The following is a 24328-nucleotide window of genomic DNA, read 5'->3' on the forward strand; positions in this document are numbered from 1 at the left end:
AAGTTATCATTATTTGCTGATGACATGATTCTATATTTAGAGGATCCAAAAAATCCACCTGAAAACCTCTAGAACTAATAAATAAATTCAGCAAAGTAGCAGGATATAAAATCAACATCATAAATCAAATGCATGTCTATTCATAAGTGATGAATCCTCTGAAAGAGAAATTAGGGAAACTACTCCATTCATAATAACCTCAAAAAAGAAAAATACTTGGAAATCAATCTATCAAAAGAGGTAAAAGACCTCTACAGTGAAAACTACAGAACACTAAAGAAATAAATTAAAAAAAAAACTTTAGAAGATGGAAAAATCTTCCATGTTCTTAGATAGGCAGAATTAATATTGTCAAAATGACCATATTACCAAAAGAACTATACAGGTTCAATGCATTTCCAATTAAAATCCCAATGATATACTTTGTAGAAATAGAGAAAGCAATCATGAAATTCATTCAGAAGAATAAGAGACCCGAATAGCCAAAACAATCCTTAGCAAGAAAAGTGAAGCAGGAGGTATCACAATACCAGAGCTTAAACTATACTACAGAGCAATAGTAACAAAAACAGCATAGTATTGGCACCAAAATAGGTAGACCAATGGTACAGAATAGAAGACACAGAGAAAAACACACATAAATACAGTTACCTCATATTAGATAAAGGTGCCAAAAACATACAATGGAGAAAATATAGTCTCTTCAATAAATGGTGCTGGGATAACTGGAAATTCATAAGCAAGAAAATGAAATTAAACCCCTATCTCTCACCCTGAACAAAACTCAACTCAAAATGGATCAAGGACCTAGGAATGAGACTACAGACCCTGCACCAAACAGAAGAAAAAGTAGGCCCAAATCTTCATCATTTTGGCTTAGGACCAGACTTCCTTAACAAGACTCCTAGAGTGCAAGAAATGAAAGCAAGAATCAATAAATGGGATAGATTAAAACTAAAAAGCTTTTCCTCAGCAAAGGAAACAATCAATAATGTGAAAAGAGAACCTACAGAGAAAATCTTTCTCCCACACAGTTCAGATACAGCACTAATCTCCAAAATTTATAAAGAACTTAAAAAACTTTACACCAAAGGTACAAAGAAACCAATTAATAAATGTGCCAAGGAACTGGGCAGACACTTCACAGAAGATACACAAATGATCAATGAATATATGAAAAACTGTTCAATGTCTCTAGTAATTAGAGAAATGCAAATCGAAACCACCCTAATCTTCTCATTCCAATTAGAATGGCCATTATCAAGAATACAAGCAACAATAGGTGTTGGTGCGGATGTGGGGGAAAAGGTGTACTCATACATTGCTGGTGGAGTTGCAAATTGTTGCAGCCATTCTGGAAAGCAGTATGGAGTTTCCTTAGGAAACTTGAAATGGAACCACAATTTGATCCAGCTATCCCACTCCTTGAACTATCCAAAGGACATAAAATCAGCATACTGCAGTAATGCAGCAACATCAATGTTTATAGCAGCTCAATTCACAATAGCTATATTGTGGAACCAACCTAGATACCTTTCAACAGATGAATGGATAAAGAAACTGTGGTATATATACACAATGGAATATTATTCAGTCATAAAGAAGAATAAAATTATGGCATTTTTAGGTAAATGGATGGAGTTAGAGAATATGCTAAGTGAAATAAGCCAATTCCCCAAACCAAAAGCCAAATGATTTCTCTGATAAGTGAATGATGATTCATAACATGGGGGGATGGGGTAAGGGAAGAATGGAGGAACGTTGGATTATTTACAGGGAATTGAGGGGTGGGAAGGGAGCAGGGGGGAAGGAAAGATAATGGAATGAGACAAACAGCATTACCCTATGTACATGTATGATTACACAAACAGTGTGATTCTACATTGTGTACAACCAGAGAAATGAAAAGTTGTGCCCCATTTGTGTACAATTAAATAAAAAAATTAAATTAAAAAAAAAGATCTAGACAGCTCTGCATCCTGCCTGTCCCCCACCTTGTACCTAACACAAATAGCAAATAGCAAATAGATTTCAATAGCAAACCAGCATCAGTGAGTTCTGGCCTTTATCAAAGTCAGGAAACAATCTCTCATATCTAGGTATAGTTTAGCAGGGTGTGAGGATGGCAGGATGGAGGAGAGTAGATACGGCTGGGACCAGGTCTGGAGCTAGCTGCTCAAGTCAGTAAGGCACTTTGAAGGGTAGACAATCTGCAGGTACTAGGGAAATTCTGGTCTGGCTAGCAGGCCATCTCAAAGGAGATGCCAACAGACAATCACATAGTTCTGCTAAGTGGCTGGGATTAGAGAAGGAGAAAGTGTGCAACATGAAGAAGAATACTGGAGGAATAAATAATAATGTTTTTCCTTTACTGAGTAAATGCTCATCAGTAATATTACCTGCCTCATAGAATAGTAGTGAGTACTAAGCAAGATGAGATATGTATGACTTGTAGCAGGAAGACTGACCCATAGGACATGCTCAACTAACATTTATTAATGAGTAATAAAAGCTATTTACTATTGCAGTAGTCCCCCCTTCTCCACAGTTTTCACTTTATACAGCATCAGTTACCCACAGTCAACTGTGCTTCAAAAATATTAAATGGTAAATTCCAGAAATAAAAAGCTCAGAGTTTTAAATTGCATGCCACTTTGAGTAGTGTAATGAAATCTCATCTGTTCTACTCTGTACTGCCTGGGATATCAAATTATCCCTTTGTCCAGCATATCCATGCTATATATGCTACCCAATTGCTAGTCACTTACTAGACATCTAGGTTATCAGATCAAATGTCAGGACATCAGTGCTAGTGTTTAAATAACCCTTATGAAGTAGCCTAATACTACATCTCAATGCCTATATCATTCACCTCACTTCATCTCACCACACAGGCATTATACAATCTCGCATCATTGTTAGAAGAAGGGTGAGTACAATAAGATAAGATATTTTGAGAGAGATCACATTTACATAACTTTTATAAAAGTATATTGTAAGCTGGGCATCATGGTGCATACCTATAATTCCAGTTACTTTGGAAGCTGAGATAGGAGGATTGCAAGTTCAAGGCCATCCTGAGTAACTTAGTGAGACCTTGGCTAAAATTAAAATAAAAAGGGCTGGGGAGGTAGCTCAGTGGCAGAGTACTTGCCTAGCATGCAGGAGGCCCTGGATTCCATCCCTAGTACCACACACAAAAATGTATAGTTTTATAATTGCTATACTTATTGTCATTATTTTTTATCCCTTATTGGGTCTAACTTATTAAATTAAGTTTTATCATAGGTATATATGCATAGGAAAAAGCTTCTATACCTAGAGTTTGGTATTATTCACAATTTCAGGTATCCACTGGGGGTATTTTATCATATCCTCTATGAAGAAGGTGGGATAGCAATATTAACTGTCATTATTCAGCACTGGTGAACAGATGGAGTGTCATAGTAGGGGGGCTGCTTCCTTGCCTTTTTACCATTAGATAGATACTGCCTGCTCACGAATTCCCTCTGTTCTGTGACTATTCACTTCTTGTTGGATCCCAAACAAACATGGGTCTCTTGCTCCCAGGTTCTTTCCAATTACCATAGTACTAGGTGACCTGGATTCTAATCTTGACTCTGTCACATCAGTTCTATGAACTTGTGCAATCACCTTTCCCTGCTAGACCTCTATGTGGCTCTTTAAGTGCTATGTTGATGAATTTATGAATTTTTCTCTTTACTTAATCCTTGGTGAAAATGTCTTTGTGAGCTAGAAAGCTTCAGCAAGGCTAATTCTCATTTAAAGAAAAATTGGGCAGAACAGTAGAGATTGATGACATTTTATTTAAGAATTCATATTGGTCATTTACAATGTGTCATGAATTGGGGATTCTGAGATAAAAGATATAATCTGATCATCAAAGAGAACTAAATGTGTACAGGGACAAAGAAGAAATTATCACGAATCACTTCACTAAGTTCTGGGGTAAAAGAAAACTGTGGTTCCCAAGAAATGGTAACCCAACAGGACGAAGTGGCCATCTACTTTGTAGAGAGCAGTAATGTAAATGAAGTCTTCCCCAAAGAAGTAATCAGCTGGGTCTTAAAAAAAAAATAAAGTAGGTCACACAAGAATGAAATTGTCTTCCATCTGGTGATAAAGAGTATGATGTGTCTGGAAAAGAACAAGCATCCTGGTGTTCAGGTTCATCTGCGGTTTGGTGTGGCTGGAGAAAACACAACTGGCAGATCATGAAGCCTACTAACAGAAGTGCAGAAGAAACAAGAAGCATCTAAATAGCACAAAATGATATGAACTGCAGAGTAGGGGCTGAGATCAGAGCCAAGTGGGAATTGACATGTATAAGTAGAGTCAAAAGATATCTAGAGAACTGAATCAAAGTGACTTCAAAATCCATTAGGTAGTATTGGTTAAGAAATAAGAGATCCAGGGTGATTTCTGTGTGTTCAGTTTGAGCATCTGGGCGGATTTTGGTCCAATGGTTATATGAGGTAATTATACAGCAAGAGAGAAAAGTGGCAGAGAGCAGACTTGGCATATATGAAGTGTGGGTTGAGAAAGCAAATAAAAAAGGGAGGACAGCCAAAGACGTGGAGGATGATCAGAAGTACAAGGTGATATGGAAACCAAAGGAGAAAATCTGGAAAAACAGAATTAACAGGGTCAAGATGAGAGAGAGAGAGAGAGAGAGAGAGAGAGAGAGAGAGAGAGAGAAACAGAGAGACAGACAGAGACAGACAGACAGACATGAGGAGAGAAGAGAGGGAATCTAAAAAGATTTGGTGACTGGGAAGTCCCCAGTTTGTGAATGTAAGTTTCTGAAGGGCACTGGTGAAGACAAATGCCAGACTGCAGGGGGTAGAAAGTAAATAGGAGAAATGGAAAATAGGAGTAGACCCAGGCAAAGGCTGGGTGGGATCCAGCCCTGGGAGGGATTTTCTTGTTTAAGATATTCACACTTAAGCACATTTACTGGTTGAAAATAAGTGGAGGAGTTAGGAGGGGCTGAGGAAGCAGGGACTGCCTGAAAGAGGAAAATGAGGACAGGGACAGATTCCAGGTATGAGGATCCACTCTCTTTGACAGGGGACCCTTTTTATCAAGACAGATAGCAAGAGTTTAGAATGCTCCATAGGTAGCTAGGTGTTTAAGCAGAGGGCAGGAGCATGGAAGGAAGAGAACAGAGGAAGTTAATGGAGTTACCTGCTGTTCTGCTGTGAGAAGTGAGGGGGTGCAACTGGAACCTGGAGGGAATAATAAATGTCTCTCTGAGAGGAGTTGCCCAGGAAACAGACCACAGACACGTGGAAGAATCTCCTGGAGACACCAAGGGTCTGGCTGAGTGCCACCAAGAAATTTAGTAGCATCAGAGTTGTAGGGCTTTCTGCAGAGTCATCTAGAAGTTGAGGTGTGAAAGATGAGAAGGCAGTAGTTGCGTTCATCTAGAGCAGGAGAGAAGGGTAGAAAACCAAGGAATAAGTATTTTAAAATGTAGTATTAATAGAAACAGTAGTCAAAAAACAGTAGTAGTGGTGATGATAGTGGTGATGGTTTTTGTAATATTAACAACAAATTTTAAACTCTTATAATTGTGACATTGGCTAGTACGTATAGGTTTAACAGATGGGACCCCAAAAGTAGAGGTGAAGAACACAAGGTTGTTTCAGAAGGTAGATATGGGAGAATAAAATTTAAGAGATAGAACATGTCTCATTGATTAAAATCTCCAGAAATCTGAAGTGAATCTGGGAGCAGATGGGGAGAGGAGAAGTATACTGATGTTGAAGAGGTCAAGAAGTGAAGTTTATGTTCTCCACAATGACTCTCAAAACGAATGATGGAGCACTTGGGGTGAATATGTATCTGCAAATCAATAGCTAACTCTTTGACGAAGTTTCTGTGAAAATGTCACATAGCTGCATCTCATGTTGTACTTGGGCATCATATGATGAGAGTTTATTTTACTGAATGGGAATTCATTTAAAGAATGTACTCCAAGAAGGCTCCAAGGAGACCTGGAAAGATGGGATACCTAACATTCTCTGCATAAAAATGCTAGAGCTCAGATGGAGCAGGATTAACCTGGTAAGGGTATTTCCAACGGCTGTTGAGCTGCAAGCTGTGCCCTTGGTACCTAGACCTACTTCCTCAGGCCCAGCAGGGAAGTGGAGTTTTGCATCATCAAGGAACGTGCTCCCTAGGTAAGCCAGTGACACACTCTGAGGTACAAGAGGAGTGTTTGCAAAGGTATGACATGATGGCATTTGCTAGTAATGGAGCTGGAGAATATCATGCTAAGCAAAATAAACCAATCCCCAAAAAACAAAGGCTGAAAGTTTTCTCTGATATGCAGATACTAATTCACAATGGGGTGGGGCTAGGGAAGAATAGAGTTTGGATTAGGCAGAAGGGAGTGAAGGGAGGTTAAGGGGTAAAGGGGTAGGAAGGATAGTAGAATGAATTGGACACTATGACCCTATGTGCATATTTGACTACATGACAGGTGTGATCCTAAATCATGCACAAGCAGAAGAATGAGAAGTTATACTCCATTTGTATATGATGTATCAAAGTGCATTCTACTGTCCTATATAACTAATTAGAACAAATAACAACAATAACAACAACAAAGGAATGACAAAATCAAATATAGGAACAACAAGTGCTGGTAGAAATTAATGAATCCAGGTTATGTGAATCCATAAGGATAAGAAACTGGTTAGGAAGTTATTAGCACACACATCAGGTAAAGTTTCCATTCCTCCTTCCTCTCTTTTATCTTTTTTTCAAACAAAAATAATAAAGAGACTATAATAAAATTTATACAGTAAAAGTTGTGGCAGCAATCAATACAGGTAAAATAAACTACAGGTTGAGTGTTTCAAATCTGAAATCCAAAATACTCCAGATCCTGAAACTTTCTGAGTGTTGACATGATGTCACCAGTGGAAAAATCCCATAGGTGACCTCACATGGTGAGTCACAGTCAAAATGCAGGTGTACAAGAAATATTGCGGAAAATCACCTATAGGCTGTCTGTATAAGGTCTGTATGAAATGTAAATGAATTCTGTGTTTAGACCTGGGTCTCTTCTCCAAGATATTTCATGAAAAATGCAAAATTCAAAACACTCTATTCCCAAGAGTTTCAAGGGAAGGATACTCAATTTGAAGTGGTAAATGTTCAGGTGGCATTTCCTTGCATGTTCTGACTGCTGTACACTTCACAACACTGAGACTGAATTCCCTCCTCTTTCACATAGCTACATAGTTGTATGCCAAATAAAGAAAAGGTAAAGATTTATCTTCCAAAGTCTGAAAAGATTTACTACTATTAATACTATAGTTTTACTTAAGGCATTCTACTAGCTTTCTCAAAAAAGTAATATACGTATGTTAAATAAAAATATAAAAATCCAATGAAAAGAGATATGCTGAGGATTTTCAAGATGGTGGAATAGAGAAGGTCACTTTCCTGGCTGCTCCATGGCATGAAACCAAGAAAGCAGGCAGCTTCTCAGCAAGGTAGGTGAACAAAAAAGAAGAGTGGGAGTGGGGGGACGTTACTGGAATTTAATACTGGACATTCCCCAAAGCAGATTGGGGACTCAGGAAGTTAGATGTAATAAAATAAGAAATCCCCAGCACCTCCACTGTCACAGTTGGAGGCACCAGCCAGAGAGGTCCCTGCAGGAGCAAAGTGGAAGGATGAGGGAATTAAAGGAGCCCACAGTTTTAGGAGACCTGAGGTATGTCTGTGTACAGAGAGTTAAGATATCAAAGACACTTCCTGACTAAACTGCAAGGCATGCTACACAAAATCCTTGTGCAGGAAAGAAGCTCCATCTATCCCAACTGCATACAGAGGAGAGAGGAAGGAATCATTTTGCAACCACAGTGCAGGGGCTAGCAGCTGAGGGAGCCAATTTCTGGAAAGCCTGAGTTTGGCCTGAAATATAGGCCTGGCAAACCCACACTGTACAACATAGAACTCGCGGAAGTGACCAGGAGAAAATCAAATGTGGAGAGAGGTTTACAATGGGGACAAGTGGTCTTGGAAACCCACCTGGCTCTCCCCCTCCCCCACTAACCCAGCTGCTGGCAGGACCAGCTGGAAAAGACACGCCTGACTGGAAATTCAAGAGGGTGGTGATGGGAGAGACTGATTTTGGAGATTGAACCAGAGACTGGGAAACTTGGGGTTCAAAGGTGACACAGTAGACTAAGAATTGAATCCTACACCACATGAGTGGAACCCAGGGGAGATCCCTGGGGTGCAATTTTCCAGCATGAATGGGCAATTGCTGTGCCCTGGAGGTGTGCTGATTTAAAATCTCCAGGCCAACTGGCATTCAGCAAAGAGCCTGGAGCCTACCTCACAATAAACCTGCCTACAGGAGTTTTGCCTACAGGGTTACCTCTCTCACCCCAGCAACCCCACCCTGAGGGTGAAGCAAGCATCACACTTTCAATGACCCCACCTAACACTGCTAAGAAAGGAAGCTGAGAATCTTTTGAAATCCAATAGAAAAATTTCTTTAATTTTTCATTCCTATTTTTTCCCCTTTTTTCTTTTTTCTGTTTAATTGTGACCTTAATGGTTTGTGGACATTTATACATATGCACATTTGGTTTTTATCTCAATCCTAGCATTTTTGAACCAGTTATTTTTTTATGGATCAAGTTTTTTGAGGAATAGGATGTTTGATTAGTATATTTCAGTTTTGTTTTGTATTCTTTTATTTTTAATTTTTAAAATTTTTACTTTATAGATATTTTATCTCTCATTTGCTTCCCTTCATTTTCTTTCTCTTTTTTCTTTTGCTAACAATTGATCTCTGTGGTTCCTTCACACTTTAATTTTTTACTTCTAACTTCTCTTCTCCTTCCTCATAATCATTACATCCTACATCACTTCTAATCTCTCCCTGTCTACCATTTGAGTACTGTAATTTTTTTTTGCAAACTTACTGTTTTTATCATAGGCAATAATTGATCATATAATTTCTGTTTATTGTGACAACATTGTAGACATCATTAGCAGAAACTATTTGGTTTAATGTTGATATTCTTTGCATTGGTTGTTCTTATTATATGTCTCCCCCTAAATGGTAAGGTACTGGAAACCTTATGGACACTAATTCTACAGGGTAGAAACTACTGCCTCAGGTCCATACTGTTAGATGAGTAGACACACAAACAATATGATAAAGCAAGGGAACAAACAATCCAAGACATGTCAATAACAGAAATCATCAAGAGTGGAGGAAATGTCAGAGAAGGAGTTTAGAATGTACATAGTTAAACTGATCTGCATGGTAAAAGATGATGTAAGGAGTGAAATCAGAGAGAAAAAACAAGAAATGAAAAATTACTTCAATAAAGAGATAGAGATTTTGAAAAAAAATCAAGCAGAAATCCTCAAAATGAAGGAATCAATAAACCAAATTAAAAGTTCAATCAAAAGCATCACCCAGAGACTAGACTACTTGAAAGATAGAGTTTCATGGAATGAAAACAAAATATATAACCTTGAAAATAGGTTGACCATGGAGAAAAGATGTTAAGAGACAATTAACAGAACTTCCAAGAAATATAGGATAACCTGAAAAGACCAAATTTAAGATTTATTGGGATAGTGAAAGGCTCAGAGATACAAACCAAAGGAATTTACAATCTTTTCAATGAACTACTATCAGAAAATTTCCCAAACCTAAAGAATGAAATGAAAAATCAAGTACATGAGGCTTATAGGACCCTAAACATACAACATTACAACAGACCCACACCAAGGCACATTATTGTGAAAATGCCTAACATACAGAATAAGGACAGAATTTTAAGACTTACAGAGCAAAAGGACAAGTCACACTTAGAGTGAAATCAATTCAGATACCAGATGATTTCTCAACCCAGACCCTCAAAGCTAAGAGGTCTTGGAATAATATATACTAAGCTCTGAAAGAAAATAGATGCTAGCCAAGAATACTATACATAGCAAAATTAAGCTACTGAATTGATGATGAAATGAAAACCTTACACAATAAACAAAAGTTAAAAGAATCCACAACTAGAAAGCCTGCTCTACAAAACACACTCAATAAGATATTTTATGAAGAAGAAATGAAAAATAAAAGTGAAAACCAGCAAAGGGAGGTACTACACTAGAAGAATAGTCAGTCAAAAGATAGACAAATTCAAATTAAAAACCAGAAATAAATCAAAATGACAGGGAAAAAAAGTCATATCTCAATAATAACCCTGAATGTTAATGGCCTAAACTCATCAATCAAAAGATGTAGGCTGGCAGATTAGACTGAAAAAACAAGACCCACCAATATGCTGTCTCCAGGAGACTCACTTCATAGGCAAATATCCACAGACTGAAGGTAAAAGGATTAGAAAAAACTTACCATTCACGTGGATCGCATAAACAAGCAGGAGTCTCTATCCTCATATCAGATAAAGTGGACTTCAAGTCAAACTTAACCAGAAAGGATAAAGAAGAACATTTCATAGAGCTTAAGGGAATTATATATCAACAAGACATAACAATCATAAATATTTATTCCTCCCAAAATGAAGCATCTGTGTAAATCAAACAAACCCTTCTTAATTTCGAGAATCAAATAGACCACAATAGAATAATACTGGGTGACTTTTACACCTCTCTGAGCACTGGGGTGATTCTCCAACAAAAATTAAAGAAGCTATAGAACTAAAAAATACAATTAATACAATTAATAATTTTGATTTAACAGACATTTATGGAATATTTCATCTGCAAATAACTGAATACACTTTCTTCTCAGAAGCACATGGATCCTTTTCTAAAATAGACTATATCTTAGGCCACAAAGCAACTCATAACAAATACAACAGTCGAGATAATACCTTGCATTCTATCAGATCATAAAGAAAGGAAATTAGAAATCGACAAAAAAATAAAAATAGAAGCTACTCTAACACCTGGAGATTAAATAATATGCTATTGAATGACCAATAGCAGAAGAAATCAAGGATGAAATAAAAAAGTACTTAGAGGTAAATGAGAATAATGATACAATGATACAATGTATCAAAAGTTCTGGGACACTATGAAGACAGTTCTAAGAGGAAAGTTCATTGCATTGAGCTCATTTATTAAAAGGATCGAAAGTCACCAAATAAATAACCTAACATTACATCTCAAAACCCTAGAAAAAGAAGCACAAATCAACACCCAAAGCAGAAGAAGATAGAAAATAATTAAAATAAGAGCTGAAATGAAAATTGAAACAAGTAAACAATCCAAAGAATCAACAAAACAAAAAGTTGGTTCTTTGAAAAAAACAATAATATTGATATGCCCTTAACCAAGTTAATGAAGACAGAAAATGCAAATTATTAAAATTTGTAATGAAAAAGGAAATATCATGATGGACACTACTGAAATGCAGATAATTATCAGAAACTATTTTGAAAATTTATACTTTAATAAAATAGAAAATCTTGAAGACATCAACAGATTTCTAAAGACATATGACCAAATGGAATCAGGAGGACATACATAATTTAAACAGATAATTTCAAACAATGAAATAGAAGACAACATCACAAACCAACCAAGAAAGAAAATCTCAGGACCAGATGAATTCTCAGCTGAGTTCTACCAGACCTTCAAAAAAGAACTAACCCAATACTCCAGAAATTATTCCATGCAATAGAAAAGGAGAGAACCCTTTCAAACTCATTCTTTGAAGTTATTATCACACTGATACCGAAGCCTGACAAAGACAAATCAAGGAAAGAAAACTTTAGACCAAGATCCCTGATGAACATAGATGCAAAAATTCTCAATAAAATTCTGGCAAATTGCAAACAAAAACATATTAAAAAGATAATGCACTGTGGGGAGTCATTTATGACCAGCAATTAAAACTGAGCTTGGTGAGCTGTCAGACATGGAAATCTGGTTTTCAGGAACTGGCAATCATTGAGCGATTGCTCCAGATGGCCTGAAGTATGTGATGTCCCTGTGCAGTGGCTCACCCCTGGGTATTTGCTGGTTCTACTGTGATGACCCACAAAAGCAAATGGCTTCCTTAACTCCACCCCATCCTATTCCTCACATAAGAAGCTCCTCCTGGTCCCCCTTTACCTGTATAACTGTAAATAAAGGGAAGGTGGGCTCCTCCATCATTGTTAGAAGCCAGATCTTAGCATGTGCAATCTATCACACTCCCTTCAATCTAAAAAGAAAATTGTCTCCTGTGGTTATTTTATTAAGCAAGTTTCTTAGTGATTAATCTACAGCCTGCTCACTTTTCCAACAGAAACCCTTTCCCTTACCCGCACTGGATGTGGAAGAAACCCTATGCACCATGATCAAGTGGGGTTCATCCAAGGGATGCAAGGTTGGTTCAACATATGGAAATCCATAAACATAATTCATCACATTAATAGACTTAAAAGACAAGAATCACATGATCATCTCAATCGATGCGGAAAAAGCATTTGACAAAATACACATCTTTTCTGTTCAAAACACTAGAAAAACTAGGGATAGTAGGAACATACCTCGACATTGTAAAAACTATCTATGCTAAACTCAAGGCCAACATCATTCTAAATGGAGAAAAATTGAAAGCATTCCCTTAAAAACTGGAGCAAGACAGTAATGCCCTCTTTCACCACTCCTATTCAACATCATCCTTGAAACTTTAGCCAGAGCAATTAGACAGATGAAAGAAATTAAAGGAATACCAATAGGAAGAAAGGAACTCAAACTATCCCTATTTGGTGATGACATGATTCTGTATTTAGAAGACCAAAAAACTTCACCAGAAAACTTCTAGAACTCATAAATGAATTCAGTAAAATAGCAGGATATAAAATTAAAAACCCATAAGTCAATAGTGTTCCTATACTTCAGTGATGAATCAACTGAAAGAGAAATTAGGAAAACTATCTCATTCACAATAGCCTCAAAAAAATTTTGAGAATCCATCTAACAAAAGAGGTAAAAGCCCTCTACAATGAAAACTACAGAAAACTAAAGAAAGAAATTGAAGAAGAGTTTAGAAGATGAAAAGATCTCCCATGTTCTTAGATAGGCAGAATTAATATTGTCAAAATGGTCACACTACCAAAAAGTGCTATACAGATTTAATGCAATTTCTATTAACATTCTAATAATGTTCTCTATAGAACTAGAAAAAGCAATCATAAAATTCATTTGGAAAAATAAGAGACCCAGAATAGCCAAAGCAATCCTCAGTGAGAAAAGTGAAGCCGAAAGCATCACAATATCAGAACTTAAATTATACTACAGAGTTATAGTAACCAAAACCACATGGCATTGGCAATAAAGCAGACATGAAGACCAAAGGTACAGAATAGAATACACAGAGACAAACCCACATTGTTGCAGTTATCTCATAGTAGACAAAGGTGGCATTGGAGAAAAGAAATTCTCTTCAACATATGGTGTTGGGAAAACTGGAAATCCATAGGTAGCCAAATGAAATCAGACCCATATTTCTCATGCTGCACAAAACTCAACTCAAAGTGCATCAAGGACCTAGGCATTAGATCAGAGACCCTGTGCCTACTAGAAGAAAAAGTAGGACCAAATCTCCATATTGTAAGTTTAGGGACCAAATTCCTCAAAAAGATTTCTAAAGTGCAAGAAGTAAAATCAAGAATCAATAAGTGGAATGATATCAAATTAAAAAGCTTCTTCACTGCAAAGGAAACAATCAAGAACATGAACAGAGAGCCTACAGAATGGGAGAAAATCTTGACTACCTGCACCTTAGATAAAGTTTTAATCTCCAGGATATATAAAGAACCAAAAAACTTAACACCAAACCCCCAAATCACCCAATCAATAAATGGGGTAAGGAACAGAATAGATACCTTACAGAAGAAGAAATACAATCAATCAACAAAATATTAAAAATGTTCAACATCTATAGCAATTTGAGAAATGCAAATATAAATTACACAAAGATTTCATCTCACTCCAATCAGAATGATAATTATAAAAAAATACAAGTTAACAATAAAAGTTGGCAAGGATGTAGGGAAAAAGGTACACTCACACTTTGTTAGTGGGGACTGCAAATTGGTGCAACCACTATGGAAAACAGTAGAGATTCCTTAGAAAACTTGTAATGGAACCACCATTTGACCCAGTTATCCCACTCCTAGGCATAAACCGAAAGGACTGAAAATCAGCATACTACAATGATGCAGCCACATCAATGTTTATAATAGCTCTATTCACAATAGCTAAGATATGGAACCAACATAGGTGCCCCTCAATAGATTAATGGATAAAGAAAATGTGGGGAGATCCAAGATGGCGGACTAGAGGATGACTGCATCTCCCGTCGCTCCAGAACTCAGGATTCAAGAAGGGGAGGTATTGAGAGACTCGGACCAACATAGAGCCGTAGGGTGAGTCTCTCCCACCGGGTGAAGCTCGGCCTGGGCGGCAGGCCTGGACAGTAGGCAGCTTCTTGGAGCAGGACAGGGCAGCGAGAGTCTTCCCCAAGCAGCCCTGCTCCCTCCAGTGGCAGGTGCAATCCACAGCCAGCTTTTCGGAGCAGGCCTGCCCAGTGAGAGCTTTTCTGCACAGAGCCAACCCCAAGCCCTGAACCCAGCGGCGGGCCCTGGCCCACAGTCGGCTTCTTGGACCAGGGCAGGACAGCAAGAGGCTTTCCCAAGCAACCCAGCTCCCTCTGGCTGTGGCAGGCCCTGTCTACAGCCAGCTTCTAGGAGCAGTGAGGGATTTCCACACAGAACCAGCCCCCAGCCCTGGACCCAGTAGTGGGCTAGAGGCAGTTTTCTTCGGAAGCACTGCATATCAAGTTCCTCCAAGACTTCAGGCTACTGAAGGCTGGGAGGTGATACACTGGAAATCTACAGGGACACTATAAGCCAATAGAGGAAATCTGCAATATCTCAGAGTCCCACTGATATCTGACCAATATGAGAAAATAAGGGAAGAAAATGTCCAAAACAAACCTAGATACTATATCAATAAAACCCAATGACAGCACAGCAGAAGAAATGTCAGAAAGGGAGTTCAGAATGTACATAATTAAAACAATCAGGGAAGCAAACGAGGAGATGAAAGAGCAAATGCAGGCATTGAAGGAAGAGATGAAAGAGCAAATGCGGGCATTAAATGATGGCACTAATCAACAGTTAAAAGAGCAAATATGGGAAGTAAAAGATCATTTCAACAAAGAGTTAGAGATACTGAAAATAAACAAACAAACAGAAATCCTTGATATGAAGCAAACAATAAACCAAGTTAAAAACTCCATAGAAAGCATAACCAATAAGATAGAACACCTGGAAGACAGAACCTCAGACATTGAAGAAAAAATATTTAATCTTGAAAACAAAATTGATCAAACAGAGAAGATGGTAAGAAATCATGAATAGAATCTACAAGAATTATGGGATATCATGAAAAGGCCAAATTTAAGAATTATTGGAATTGAGGAATGCACAGAGAAACAAACCAAAGGAATGAACAACCTATTCAATGAAATAATATCAGAAAATTTCCCAAATCTGAAGAATGAAATGGAAAACCAGGTACAAGAGGTTTATAGGACTCCAAATATACAAAATTACAACAGACCCACACCAAGGCACATTATAATGAAAATACCTAACATTCAAAATAAAGACAGAATTTTAAAGTCCGCAAGAGAAAAGAATCAAATTACAATCAAGGGGAAACCAATAAGAATATCAGCAGATTTTTCAATCCAGACCCTAAAAGCTAGAAGGGCCTGGAACAACATTTACCAAGCCCTGAAAGAAAACGGATGCCAACCAAAAATCTTATACCCAGCAAAACTTACTTTCAGATTTGACAACGAAATAAGATCCTTCCATGATAAACAAAAGCTAAAATAATTTACAAAAAGAAAGCTGGCATTACAGAACATTCTCAGCAAAATATTCCATGAGGAAGAGATAAAAAACAATGATGCAAATCAGCAATGGGAGGAACTAGCCTAAAGGAATAGCCAAATAAAGGAGAAACCAAATCATGTCAAAAAACAAAAATGAGTCAAATGACTGGGAATATAAATCATATCACAATAATAACCCTGAATGTTAATGGCCTGAACTCATCAATCAAAAGACATAGACTGGCAGATTGGATTAAAAAGAAAAATCCAACAATATGCTGCCTGTAAGAGACTCATCTCATAGAAAGAGATACCCACAGACAAAAGGTGAAAGGATGGGAAAAACATACCATGCACACGGAGCAGCAAAAAAGCTGGAGTATCCATCCTCATTTCAGATAAAGTGAACTTCAAGCCAAAACTAGTCAGAAGGGATAAAGAAGGACATTACATACTGCTTAAGGGAAGCATAAATCAGCAAGACATAACAATCATAAATATCTATGCCCTGAACATTGGCTCATCCATGTACATCAAACAAATCCTTCTTAATTCCAGAAATCAAATAGACCACAACACAATAATACTAGGCGATTTTAACACACCTCTCTCACATCTGGATAGATCTTCCAAACAAAAATTGAATAAAGAAACCATAGATCTCAATAACACAATCAACAATTTAGACTTAACCGACATATATAGAATATATCATTCAACAAAGAATGAATACACTTTCTTCTCAGCAGCACATGGATCCTTCTCTAAAATAGACCACATTTTATGCCACATAGCTACTGTTAGCAAATACAAGAAGATAGAGATACTACCTTGTATTCTATCAGATCATAATGGTTTGAAATTAGAAATAAATGACAGAATAAAAAACAGAAACTTCTCCAATACCTGGAGATTAAATAATACTCTATTATATGATGAATGGATAACAGAAGATATCAGGAGGGAAATAAAAAAATTCTTAGAAGTAAACGAGAACAAAGACACATCATATCAAAATCTCTGGGACACTATGAAAGCAGTACTCAGAGGAAGATTTATTTCAAGGGGCACATTCAACAAAAGAAGAAAAAATCAACAAATAAACGACTTAACACTACAGCTCAAAGCCCTAGAAAAAGAAGAGCAGACCAACACCAAAAGTAGTAGAATACAGGAAATAGTTAAAATCAGAGCTGAATCAACGAAAATGAAACAAAAGAAACAATCGAAAAAATTAACAAAATAAAGAATTGGTTCTTTGAAAAAATAAAATTGATAAACCCTTAGCCACACTAACAAAGAGAAAGAGAGAGAAAACTCAAATTACTAAAATTCGGAATGAACAAGGAAATATCACTACAGACATGAGTGAAATACAAAACATAATTAGAAGCTATTTTGAAAATCTGTATTTCAACAAAACAGAAAACCTCGAAGACATCAGCAAGTTTCTAGAGACATATGAATTACCTAAACTGAACCAGGAGGACATATGCAACTTAAATAAATCAATTTCAGCAATGAAATGGAAGAGGTCATCAAAAGCCTACCAACAAAGAAAAGTCCAGGACCAGATGGGTTCTCAGCTGAGTTCTACAAAACCTTCAAAGAAGAGCTCATTCCAATACTTCTCAAAGTATTCCATGAAATAGAAGAGGAGGGAACCCTCCCAAACTCATTCTATGAAGCCAATATTACCCTGATACCTAAACCAGACAGAGACACATCGAGGAAGGAAAATTTCAGACCAATATCCTTAATGAACATGGACGCAAAAATTCTCAACAAAATTTTAGCAAATCGCATACAAAAACATATTAAAAAGATAGTGCACCATGATCAAGTGGGTTTCATCCCAGGGATGCAAGGTTGGTTCAACATCCAGAAATCAATAAATGTCATTCACCATATCAACAGACTTAAAGTTAAGAATCACATGATTATTTTGATAGATGCAGAAAAAGCATTCGATAAAATACAGCATCCCTTCATGCTCAAAACACTAGAAAAAAATAGGGATAACGGGAACATTCCTTAACATTATAAAGGCCATCTACGCTAAACCCATGGCCAATATCATTGTAAATGGTGAAAAACTGAAAGGATTCCCCCTAAAAACTGGAACAAGGCAGGGATGCCCTCTTTTACCACTTCTATTCAACAACATCCTTGAAACTCTAGTCAGAGCAATTAGACAGACCAAAGAAATTAAAGGGATATGAATAGGAAAGGAAGAACTCAAACTATCCCTGTTTGCTGATGACATCATTATATATTTAGAGGAACTGGAAAATTCCACCAGAAAAATTTTAGAACTCATAAGTGAATTCAGTAAAGTAGCAGGTTACAAGATCAATGCTCATAAATCCAATGCATTTTTATACATAAGTGATGAATCTTCAGAAAGAGAAGTTAGGAAAACTACCCCATTCACAATAGCATCGAAAAAAATAAAATACTTGGAAATCAATCTCACAAAAGAGGTGAAAGACCTCTACAATGAGAACTACAGAATGCTAAAGAAAGAAATTAAAGAAAATCTTAGAAGAAGGAAAGATCTCCCATGTTCTTGGATAGGCAGAATTAATATTGTCAAAATGGCCATACTACCAAAAGTGCTATACAGATTCAATGCAATTCCAATTAAAATCCCAATGACGTACCTTACAGAAATTGAACCAGCAATCATGAAATTCATCTGGAAAAATAAGAAACCCAGAACAGCTAAAGCAATCCTTAGTAGGAAGAGTGAAGCAGGGGGTATTGCAATACCAGATCTTCAACTCTATTATGAAGCAATAGTAACAAAAACGGCATGGTATTGGTACCAAAATAGACAGGTAGATCAATGGTACAGAATGAGGACATGGACACAAACCCACATAAATACAATTTTCTCATGCTAGACAAAGGGGCCAAAAATATGCAATGGAGAAAAGATAGCCTCTTCAACAAATGGTGCTGGGAAAAGTGGAAATTCATATGCAACAGAATGAAATTAAACCCCTATCTCTCACCCTACACAAAACTCAACTCAAAATGGATCAATGACCTTGGAATCTGACCAGAGACCCTTCATCTTATAGAAGAAACAGTAGGTCCAAATCTTCAACATGTTGGCTTAGGATCAGACTTCCTTAACAGGACTCCCATAGCACAAGAAATAAAAGCAAGAATCAACAACTGGGATAGATTCAAACTAAATAGCTTTCTCTTAGCAAAGGAAACTATCAGTAATGTTAAGAGAGAACCTACAGAGTGGGAGAAAATCTATCATACTTCAGATAGAGCACTAATTTCCAGAATATATAAAGAACTCAAAAACACTACACCAAGAATACAAATAATCCAATTAAAAAAATGTGCTAAGGAAATGAACAGACACTTCACAGAAGAGGATCTATAAGCAATCAACAGATATATGAAAAAATGTTCAACATCTCTAGTAATAAGAGAAATGCAAATCAAAACTCCCCTAAGATTCCATCTCACCCCAATTAGAATGGTGATTATCAAGAACACAAGCAACAATAGTTGTTGGAGAGGATGTGGGGAATAAGGTACACTCATACATTGCTAGTGGGGTTGCAAATTAGTGCAGTCACTCTGGAAAGCAGTATGGAGATTCCTCAGAAAGCTTGGAATGGAACCACCATTTGACCCAGCTATCCCACTCCTTGGCCTATACTCAAAGGACTTAAAATCAGCATACTACAGAGATACAGCCATATCAATGTTCATAGCTGCTCAATTCACAATAGCCAGTTTGTGGAACCAACCTAGATGTCCTTCAGTTAATGAATGGATAAAGAAACTGTGGTATATATATATACAATGGAATATTACTCAGCCATAAAGAAGGATAAAATTATGGCATTGGCAGGCAAATGGATGAAATTGAAGAATATCATGCTAAGTGAGATAAGACAATCTCAAAAAACCAAAGGACGAATGATCTCGCTGATAAGCGGATGAGGACACATAATGGGGGGTGGGAGGGGTTAGTGTTAGGGTTAGGGTTAGAGTTAGGGTTAGGGAGGGGGGCAAGAATGGAGGAAGGAAGGACTGTATAGAGGGAAAAGAGGGGTGGGAGGGGTGAGGGGGAAGGGAAAAAATAACCGAATGAATCAAACAACATTACCCTATGTAAATTTATGATTACACAAATGGATGCCTTTACTCCATGTAGAAACAGAGAAACAACATGTATCCCATTTGTTTACAATAAAAAAAATTAAAAATTAAAAATTAAAAAAAAGAAAATGTGGTACATATACACAATGGAATATTATTCAGTCTTAAAGAAGAATGAAATTATGGTATTGCTGGTAAATTAATGGAACTAGAGACTATCATGCTAGGTGAAATTAGCCAATCCCAAAAAACCAAAGGTTAAATATTTTCTCTGATATGTGGATGCTAATACACATAAGGGAGTGGGGGAAGGAATTAGTTCATTGGCTTAGACAAAGGGGAATGAAGGGAAGGGAGAGGAATGGGAATAGAAAAGACAGTAGAATGAATTGGATGCAACTTTCCTATGTTCATATATGAATACAAAACCAGTGTAACTCCCCATCATGTACAACCACAAGAACAGGAAGTTATACTCCATGTACGTATAATATGCCACAATACATTCTACTGCCAAGTATAAATAAAAAGAACAAATAAAAATGTTTAAAAATTAGATATGCCTAATAGTCTAACATAGAAGATAAAATGCATTATATTTTAAAACGAATATGTTTTTTTTAAATTTTAAAACCAGTGTAAGTTTTTAAATCATATTATATTAAGGGAAATAGAGACAGGAAGAGAAACAATTATCTGTCAGTGTAAGATAACAATGCTCGTATAATAAATTTCTGAATTTTTATCTATACCATTTTATGCATGTATTTAAAAGTTTTGATTATAATAGTTAATTGATACTTAGTCTATATTTCACTTAGCATTTCCTGTGCTGGTACTACTACCATTCCTTCCAGCATGTTTCATACGTAGATTATAATTTGTTTAACCTTTCCCCTTTGTTAGAATGCTTAAACTTCTTGGTTATTATAAATACCTTTGTGATGAACATCAGCATGAATTTTTTTCCCTACTTAGAATTATCTCCTTCCTAGAATGGATTCCCAGAAATGGAATTACTGGACATGAACATTTTCTAAATGACCTTTGGCATCCATGGTGTGTGACCCAGATGATGCTGGAGGTCCCCACCCCTCAATGCAGAGGTCTTTGTGTGTCTTAATAAGACAAACAGAAGGGAGCCATATCTCTATCTCTCATTCGGGGACAATTCACTCTTTCTGTGATTCTATTTCAAAAAAATTTGGCCACCTTCCACATTCCTTTTAGTTCTATAACAATTCAAAAGCAAGTGTGTAGTTCTTCTTTATTCATCAAATATTTTTGTAACTCAAAAATTCAACAGATGGTATCATTGATGGATTGTTGTAACCCAAGACCAGTGAAATTCAGAGACACTGCTCCGGTTTAGAAAACATCCACGTCCCAAATGCGTTAGTGCCACATAGACACAGCTTAACCTCTTGGGTGCTGCAGTCACAGCTTTTGCTGTATCTGCACGTTACCGGTAGTATGATTTGTTTCTTAAAATCCATAGTAAACCAGCTCAATTTCTTTTTACTTAGTGTCTTCCTAAACAATAATATCTATAAAATCAAAGTTTTTATGAAGTAATTATAGTTTTAGCTCACATCAAACTAAATGTGTAACTCAAATTTTTATTGGTAAAAATGTCACCTAAAGTCAGGAGTATGTGTACCATACTTAAGAAATTGTATTTGTATTTGTCTGCTACCTAAGCTATAATCATCTCTTTCTGTTTTTCAGACACAGAATGATAGCACCCGTTAATATTCTTACTTTTGTTTATCAATAGCACCCTATAAATAAAGCAAATAACAACATCCAAGATGTTACTGTTCATTTCAAGAAACAAAGACTCCCCCATACAGAGAGGTTTCAGCGGCAATAACAAACATATGGACTGTGTTTGTACAGAAGTGTGAATGGAAGTTCCTGTAAGGTATGCAGCTTCTAGGTGCTTAAAATTTCAAGAAGGAACACTATTTACAAAGAACAGCTTATTCCCCAAACCATCATTCCATCACAAAGTTTAAGGGAAAGAAAAGGCAGGACATGTGAGTGTTCAGGGGAAAGGAATCTATAAAATTCTTTGGAATGGTAGAAATCATGGAATTCAGAAATATCTGGACACACACACATTTATTCTTAAGGAAAACTCCAGGTTTGAAACCCAAACCTAGATCCTATGGCACTTCCTGGGGTGGGATTTGGGGGGTGAGGGAAGTACTGTTCCAGGTTAACAGACCAGCCATGCTCACCACTCAGTATTGTTGTATATAAGATTTTTAAATAACTGTTATTTGATTCACGTGTGATTTTAAAAAAATAATTTAAAATATATTTTTTAAAGTATAAATTTATTATTGGTTTCCTTCTTGTGCAGGTAGGGATGCTGTAAGATTTTGGTGTCTTATAGGGGGAAGAATTTCAAAAGATTCATCTGCGGTTCAGAGAATCTTTGAAGTGGGGAGGAAGTTATTTTTAGGAAAATTGCAAGTATTTTCCTCCTCTCCAAGCAGGAGGTTGACAGAGTTGGGGGGGAAGATGGGAGAAGTTGATCGTTGGTTCAGCAGACATGAAGACTTGACTTGGCATTGTGTTCATTCCTGGAGTGTTTCCAAAGAGGTGATTTTGCTGACATCCATCCCCAAGAGAAATCATACACACCTTACAGACACGGAATCCACGGCACACCACTGGACTGGGAGACTTCCGGAGTCTGTGGGACAGTTACACTACTCGCAATCATTTTTGGGGAGAAGAGAAGCAAGATGCTAGAGCTCACGTGTATGCTTGAACAGTGACAGCAAATACATTCGAAGAATTTAAAATGTGCTTAAAGATGAGGTGTCACCCAACCCAAAGTGGATATATAAGAATGTTAGAGACAGTAAGTAAACAAACAAACAACAATAACAAACCCTCCCAAAAAACAAAAACAAAACCAAAAACTACCAGGGAGATAAAAGCAAATATTAGAAATAGGCTAATATGTTATGTCATAAAGTCCTCTCTTTTCTGGTCCTGCCTGTGCCATAAGCCACCTGCAAATCTCCAATAATATTAAAGGTTTTTAATTTGTGGCTTTCCAGAGTAAGCTAGAACCCTCAGTTCAAATGCTAAAATTTTTAAATGAAAGGACTCTTCTAACTAACACAGGAAGGAATTTAAATTTTCACTTTCTCACTATCCAGTGCTTGCCCACACCCAGGATCCCTGTCAGTTCTTCCTATGTGTGAAGAGTAATGTTCATCTAACTGCTTCCCCGCAAAGTTATTGATTCCATTAAAAAAGTAGTCCTTTCGATGATCGCTTCTTATGTACTTAAGCAAAATTCGCAAGATCAGTTTTTAAACTAAGTAATCCTTTAAAGCTTTAATCAAACATCTTGATTCAGCAACCAAGTAGGTCAGATGTTTGTTAGCAGGTCTAACAAGCTCTGTGAGTTAAGAACCTTGTTATTAAAGCCTTGTTTAAAAAAACTTACTCATTTTCTCCTCTTCACAATACTGAAGTTTATCGTTGTAGGTTGCCCTCCCCCCATCCCATCCCTCTACTTTCCCATGTGGTAGGAATTTCCAGAAGTGTAGATGTTCTTAGAGTAATTTAAATGTAGACAAGATATTTTAATGAATAGGGTCAACACATATACTGAAACTTACAATTTGAGGAAGTACTTCCATATACAGAATTCCATCTTTTATAAACACATCTACTATAATTATTCTTTTGAAGGCTGATACTCACTTTTATCTCGAAGAAGAGGAAAAACACTTTAAGACCCAGCAAATCTGACTCGGGGAAAGAATGGATTCCGGTACAACCTAGCTGAAATATACTGTTTCTCATAAACAGCCTTGGTTTCAGGAAGTAGGAATCTGAAAGCAAACAAATGCTGTCACCGTCTCAGAACATGATTGTGTAATTCAACACCCGGACTTTCGGCAGTTTTGCCACAAGACACACCCCTTTAGGAATCACCCTGTGGAGAGGTATGCTGGGAGTTGTATTACTACAGAAAGTTCCTTCTCTTAATCAAAGGGCAAGAAAGCTTATTTGGACTAAATCAGAGTGGAGAGTCCTTTGAGATACAAGAAAAGAGAAGATCAGTAAGAAACAATGAATGTGACATTATTTTAATTTATTATGCAAAGACAAGTTCTTATTAAGGCTCCATTTCTGTGCTGTATCTCAGAATCAGAGTGCAGAAGTGAGCTGGATGTCACAGAGACTCATGCATTACCTGGTTTATTTGCAGCGAAAATGAAGTTAGAATTTTTCCGA

At 36.9% G+C, this 24328-nt stretch overlaps 1 protein-coding gene across 5 annotated transcripts in view; it reads right to left on the reverse strand.

Annotated features, from left to right (window-relative positions):
* The window catches only part of Alpk1 (alpha kinase 1), a 145490-nt gene extending 121572 nt beyond the window's left edge, over window positions 1-23918 (reverse strand). For 3 of the 5 annotated variants that reach the window (XM_047565692.1, XM_047565695.1, XM_047565691.1), the window contains exon 1: window positions 23792-23918. The gene's annotated coding sequence lies outside the window, so the exon portion shown is untranslated. The remainder of the gene's footprint in view (window positions 1-23791) is intronic. The other 2 variants (XM_047565694.1, XM_047565693.1) reach the window with 1 other exon arrangement.
* Window positions 23919-24328: the final 410 nt, after the last annotated feature.

This window comes from Sciurus carolinensis, chromosome 10 (assembly GCF_902686445.1).
Source record: "Sciurus carolinensis chromosome 10, mSciCar1.2, whole genome shotgun sequence".
In the NCBI taxonomy this organism is placed as follows: domain Eukaryota; kingdom Metazoa; phylum Chordata; class Mammalia; order Rodentia; family Sciuridae; genus Sciurus; species Sciurus carolinensis.